At 33.6% G+C, this 7,002-nt stretch overlaps 1 long non-coding RNA gene across 1 annotated transcript; it reads left to right on the top strand.

Moving 5' to 3' along the window:
* The first annotated feature begins 1,447 nt into the window (after positions 1–1,447).
* Positions 1,448–5,655, top strand: LOC108312022. The gene is made up of 3 exons (XR_001828451.2): positions 1,448–1,535; positions 1,644–1,845; positions 5,572–5,655. It is a non-coding gene; the product is annotated as an uncharacterized LOC108312022 (long non-coding RNA).
* The last annotated feature ends 1,347 nt before the right edge of the window (positions 5,656–7,002 follow it).

The raw sequence follows: 7,002 nt of genomic DNA, 5'->3' as shown, positions 1-7,002 counted from the left end.
AAAAAACAACACAGAGTCACAGAAATCATCTCTGGTTTGTGACGTTCTCCATAGGTGATTTTGAGGACTTCCATATTTAAAGGGAAAAAGCTGGCTGGAGGGAAAAGAGAAAGGGTATGGCAATCCACATCTTGCAAGAGAAATGGAGCAGGTAGTGGAATAATCAATCATATATTTCTCTCTTGCTCAGTAGATCTACACTTTGCTTAAGATAAGGTGAACATAACTACCTGTGGAGATATTTAATCTTTTATCTGTATCAATCTGCCTAGGAACAAAATGAAAGGCAGTTTCTTGCATGACTCAGCTTTCAACGTTTTTTTTTTTTTCTTTTGTCAAAGTTAATTGGGTTCCTGAGTTCTTATTTTCCTTTCACAAAGCCCATCTTGGATCTTTAAGCAGTTTATGGAGATACTATCAGGGGACCAGAAGTTGTACAGAATAAGCAATTATGTATGTTTATGAAGGCTGCTTGACCCATGTGACTTAGTAGGAAGAACATCACAGAACAAACATTCTAGTTCATGCTGTGTCACTAGCCAGGTGGCCCTAGGTAATTTATTAAAAAGCCTTTAGGTTTTCTCATTGCAAAATAAAGAGGGTTTGCTATGAAAATAAAAGACAATGGAGCATGCAAAATCGCTATAAAGCCAATGGCATTCAACTAGCAACAATCGATTTGGCTATAGTATAAATTCTGTTCTCTCTTTTGGGCTCCTAGGCTGACATTCCATTATGATTTCACAGACTTCTGGTTAAGAATTTGCTTAATGTATTTTGCTCTGGCTTAAATTAATTGACACTTCTGCAGCTTTGAAACTCATTCAAACTTTCCTATAATTCTGAAGCCATACTTCCCTAAACACCGTGCAATGTGCATTCATGTTTTTAAAATAGTACATAAAAATGATCTCAGAATCACTTTTTGCATTTTTGTGTCTTTTTAGTTAAGACATCATCACGAGGAAAAAGTGAATTGTCAAATGTTGCTTGCAGGAGACAGCTGATCTGGCAAGGAAATTAGTCATTCGTATTTTGGGCATATCCATTCTACTTCCCTAATTGTCTGAGGACAGTGTAACTTTTAGGGTCTTAGATACACTTACTTATCTTTTAGTGTGAGGTTGTGTGTTAATCTAGCTAGGAGTTGGGTTGCGTCGAACATTTCCTATAGGTACAGCTGTCAGAAGCTAAAATTACCTGTTGTGTCTCTTTGTTGCCTCTACTCTATTTAGGTTCCCTACAAACTTCCCTTTAAAAAAAAACTTGCATCTCTTTCACCTGTCATCTGCAGTTATTATGCTGGAGCTTTGTTGATGGAGGGGTGAGGTTTGGGGATCAGGGGAAGCATTCTATAGTCTTATGATTTAATCTCTGTCTTTTAATGGGCCCTTGTCCCTGGACTATGAACTTCATCACTGTTTCTAAACTTTTTTTTTTTTTTTTTTTTTTTTTTTTTTTTTCTCTGTGAAGTTGAATTGGAACTGGAAGCCTAGAGGAAGCTAGAGTTGTATAGTTTCCCTTCAGCTGCTTAGGTAAGATAACGCTCTTAATAAAGTCTTTTCACTGGGGGAGTAAGCCTTTGTTACGGGAAATGCTCTAGTTATATTTTTAAATGATTACTTTTCCCCTCTCTATGCCAGGGACATCAGGTGATATTTTTTGGTACATACGGTGAGAACCAAGTGGGATTCCTAGAAGTAAAGCCTGTAAGTGTGTAGGGGCTCCTCTAAGACTGCAGCTCCCAGGAGGCTCCAATGCTCACTCTGCTTCATATTCAGCCTGTTGCCAAATTCCTGCTTAGGTGTTCCTGCCAGTTTGCGGTTCCACTGACATCTGCAGCATGTAATCTGATCTTTGCTGTGATGCTCTGTAATCTCCTGTCTTTCCCAGGTTCATGTTGGTAGTTTCCCTGAGACCTTAATTCTCACATGGGTCTAAGATGTCATTGATTTTCAGTTTCTCCAGCTTTTTTGTGGTATCGGGATATGAGTGATGACTTCTAAGCTATTCAATGTTGAAGCTGAAACTAGAAGTCTTCCATGTACTTTTTTCTAAAAATAGACAGTATGGCATAGTGCCATGTTTCTCAAAAGAAAATACACATATTGATCTCTACACCTAAGTGTTGATATATTATTTTATTATAATTTTATGTTAAAATATAGAAACACACAGGGAGGGGAACATCACACACTGTGATCTTTTGGGGTTGGGGCTAGGGGAGGGGTACCAGTAGGAGAAATACCTAATGTAAATGACTGGGGGGATGGATGCAGCAAACCACCAAGGCATGTGTATACCTATGTAACCTGCACGATCTGCACATGTACCCCAGAACTTAAAAGTATAATAAATAAAATAATTTTTAAAAAATCAAATGACAAAAATATTTAAAAATAAAATAAAGTAATATAGAAACACAAATTTAGACCTAAACGCCATAAGCCTACAGTTCTTAACCAAGTTTTTGAAATTTAATTCATCTGTTAAATTTTAAAATCTCACAAACTATTAAAATTTTAACACCTCCAATTTAAGATTGTGTGGGTGAGCCAAAATATTATTATAAGTTTAATAGAAGGAATATACTATTTAGTTCTGATATTATCCTTGGTCTGTTTCTGTTTTTTGGCTTCAATAATTCTCATATAGGAGAGTTCTGTTTAATAAGGCTATATAAAATGTTACTGGAACATCACAGTTCAAACTGTGATGATATCAAACAGAAAGCTCTGCCGTTATGCAATTTTTCAATATCAGTTTTAATGAAGTGTGTTTTGATAATTCTGTGAATGTATTACAATCACACGGCAATATGTGTCCATTGCAGCATTATTAAAATCTGTATTTAAATCACTATTTACTTATTCCTCTGATTTCAGAACATGAAAAATTTTGTCTCTATAATTATTATAAAACATTAATTAATATTAATGTAATATATCAAAATATATTAACTGTATAATTAATGTATCAAAATATATTAACAACATATGACTAATATATGGTATACATATGATAAAGTTAATAATATATAACAATATTAACTACATGCATATTATGTTATAATACATAGTTAATATATTATGACTAACAATGTGTTGCAACTTTGGACATACAAAATACCTCTTAATGAGTGTAAAATGTTAAATCTTCTTTTGAGTTCAGTATACCTCTACCACAATGAGCCCTAGGACGTTTGAATCAATTCTTTCAAGCCGTTTGTCTATTTGATTATGAAATCTCTATTTGGTCACTGGGCATAATCTTACATAGATCTCATTCTAGACACATATATCCATAAGCAACAAAAATGAAGCAATTGGGATCCATCACAGTAACTGTTAACAGAGCAACTATCCACATGATCTGGAATTTGCACATATCTGTGGTTTTTTTTCTGTATGCTGTTTTCGATAAAGATATTATAGTCCCCTAATAATACATACATCTAGTCCACACTAAGAAAAAACTATATTTTGCCAAATTTCATAATCAGACTGGGTTTAAAAACCAGCTCTGAAGACTCATAACTCTATGATCTTGAGATATTTACTTAAAATCTCTAAACTTTAATTTCTGAATTAGGGAAGTCATATGACAAAGTTGCAGTGAAGTCAAATGAAGAATGAATGCAAAGTCCCAACAGTTTAGACATTCCCTCTGTTCTTTCAATTAGTCATTAGCTTGAGCTGAACATTTTTTACATGGTTCCCTGGTAAAGGTGTTTTTACGTATAGTAAGACCTAATAGATAATATTATGTTATATAATATATAATTATTGTATATAAAACTAAATAAATATATAGTATGTATTTAGACATGTAGAAAGGGAATTTTTTTAATGAAAAATTAGATTGGCTGAAGAAAGTGGAAATCATCACATAGAGAAGTGGTTAGCATTGTGAAAGTACAGATATATACCAAATAATATTACAGAGACATACTAAAAATAAACCACACTGACAGAAAGAAATCTCATTAGGATAGAATTTTGGAAGATTGGTGTCTTCACTTGTTATCCCCAGAGTCTGACTTTTCTTATCATGCAGCATTGTCAGGGGTCTCTAAATTGAACAATATATGAAGGAGTTCTTAAATTTCAGATTTTGTAATAATTATAATAGGAAAGAGTATGAGTTTTGTAGTCTCCAGTTCAATTCCACTTCAATAAGAATTTGATGAGGAATAGGCAATAGCATTCACACTGGTCAAGGCTGGATCAAATTGTGATCCTACTTCTTATCTTAAAGTTGCCTGTTTAGAAATTATGCAGCTTGCTTTGATGCCTGTCTTACTATTAGCCCTTTAGTGCTTACCTTAAGAATGACTTAATAATACTGTTACTTTGCATCTCTCAAAAGGCCATGCCCTGTTCCTGCATGCTTTCTTCCAGATGTATTGTCTTCTGAAGGATGGGCATGACAATTTGGGGCATCTTTTGGTAGGAAGTATGATTTCTCCTGTTCGGGCACAAAGAAGTGCATATGGAATATAAACTAAACACATTCTCCCAGAAGACTCAGTTGTAAAAGGTAGCTCATTAACGTAGTGTTGAATGTTTTTATGTGAGTCATACTTGACCTTCTTGAATGTAAGTAAATAACTGAGATGAATTGTATAAAACCCTGAGGGATAGCAGAAGGGAAAGGGCATCCCTTTTATCTGATCCCATACCTGAGATTCCTTCCCTCTACCATACTACTGAAAATAAACAACTTGTCAGGTGCTCCAAAAAGTATAGAAAGAGCAGAAGTGAGTGTTATTATTTTATTACCTGTACTTACTGGGCATCATATTCTTTCTTCATGTGTTTTGCGTTTGAGGCTAGAGATAAAGGTAGAGGAAAAAGGACTTTAAAACAACAAATTACTTAAACATAGAGTCCTTTTTTTTTTTTTTTTTTTTTTTTTTTTTTAGGTGTTTTTTTTTTTTTTTTTTTTTTTTTTTTTTGAGATGGAGTCTTGCTTACTCTATCTCCCGGGCTGGATCTTAGCTCACTGCAACCTCCGCCTCCTGGGTTCAAGAGATTCTCCTGCCTCAGCCTCCTGAGTAGCTGAAATTACAGGCATGTGCCACCACGCCTGGCTAATTTTTGTATTTTTAGTAGAAACGGGGTTTCGCCATGTTGGCCAGACTGGTCTCGAACTCCTGACCTCAAGTGATCCACCCAGCTTGGCCACCCAAAGTCCTGGGATTACAGGCGTGAGCCCTGGTGCTCAGTCAAACATGGAGTCTTTACTCAACATTATAATAATATAAAAGTAGAGATCATGAGAATTAATTAATGTTTTGGAAGGCATACATACATACATTACTTAGAAAAAAGGAAAGCTCAGTCTGCCGTAAATTATGTGCTTTGTTTCAGCAACCCTTGTTTCTTTTCCTTTTCACTTCTCCTTTTTTTTTTTTTTTTTTTTTTCCTGTAGTGTCCTAAATGGGGCAAAGAGTGAGTTATCTGACAAATTTAGATTTTGCAAACCTGGGCATTGATGAGAGTGCTATTGAAACACATTAAGAAATATTTTCAACACACAAATGTGTCATTTCCTTTCTTCATGTCCCAGATGCTGAAATACTACGAGATAAAGATTTTAGGTTTCAATTGTAAAGAGAGAGAAGTGGATAAATCAGTGCTGCTTTCTTTCGGACCAAAGGTAAAAAAAAAAAAAAAAAAAAAAAAAAAAAAAAAAAAAAAAAAAAAAAAAAAAAAAAAAAAAAAAAAAAAAAAGGCTTATTTTAATGTTTTCTTTTCCAGATTTGCTTCTATTGATTGTTATGTGTCTACTCTGTATGTGTGTATGCGTGTATGCATGTGTGTGATATGTGATATATTTGTGTGTGTGTGTGTGTGAGATCCGTAATTTCTAGTAGACTGCTTTATTCTATCACCAACAATTTGGTTTGGTTGTTTTTGATAATCAAAAAATAGAGATGTCTGCTAAATTTTCCATGAGTGAAAAACATGTGTTCACAAATGCACATGAAATACACTGAATGTTGTATAGTTTGAAGTGGCAAGATGGTTTTTTTTATATCATGATGCATATTTTGTTTAAAATATTGGCTTTATTCAAAGTATAATTTGATATATTTCAGTATTCTCCTTTCTTAACTTTTAATGGAACATTTTTGATTTTAATGCTTTCTATTATCTTTCCTTGATTATATAGCAAATACTGGCTGGGTATCTACTATATGCTCTTCATTGAAATAGATGTGGGGAAAGGATACAAAAAATAAAATACAGCTCTTTTTGTATTTAAGAATCTTATGATTTAAAACATATCCCCAAATAGGGATAATGTAATTTGAGAACCTCAAGTAGTATGAAAGTGCGATTGCTAATTACTAAGAAAATATAGACGAGACCAGAATTACTACTCTGGGAGAAAAGACAACCAAAAAATAAATCTTCATGGAGATTCTAGAAATCCAATTAACCTTGAAGAATAATTAAGATTCACACAGCATATAATGGGGGTGTTGACCAGGTAAAAATAGTTATAGAAATATCATGAAACTGAAGTTACGAATGTTTTATGCATTGATTAGCAGTTTTATGCTGTGGGTAAGAGCTGATCTTCTGGGAATAGACTGTGTTCAACTTCCAGCTCCCCCATTCCCTAGCTGAGTAACATTGACTAGTTATTTACACACTTCAGGCCTTAGCTCCCCAACATGTAAAATGGAGAAAATACTACTGTATATATCATGAATATACTGTGAGAACAAAATAAAAACAGCTCATATTTAGAAAATGGTATTTTAAAACAACAGTGATTCATACATTGATGGTTTTCTGTGTACCAGGCAATTTGCAAAAATTATTTATAATTCTAACAATAATTATTTAAATTTATATTGTGATCATATTTTATGTATCTAAAGAAACTTCAAGTCAAATAAGTTAAAATATTTGCCTAAGGTTGTACAGCTAAATACTGTCACAGCCAATATTCAAATCTATATTTCAGATTCAAAACTTAATGCTCTTT

Source organism: Cebus imitator, unplaced genomic scaffold (assembly GCF_001604975.1).
Source record: "Cebus imitator isolate Cc_AM_T3 unplaced genomic scaffold, Cebus_imitator-1.0 Scaffold120, whole genome shotgun sequence".
NCBI lineage: Eukaryota > Metazoa > Chordata > Mammalia > Primates > Cebidae > Cebus > Cebus imitator.
Note: the sequence above shows the minus strand (reverse complement) of the source record. Positions and strands in the feature narration are given on the sequence as shown.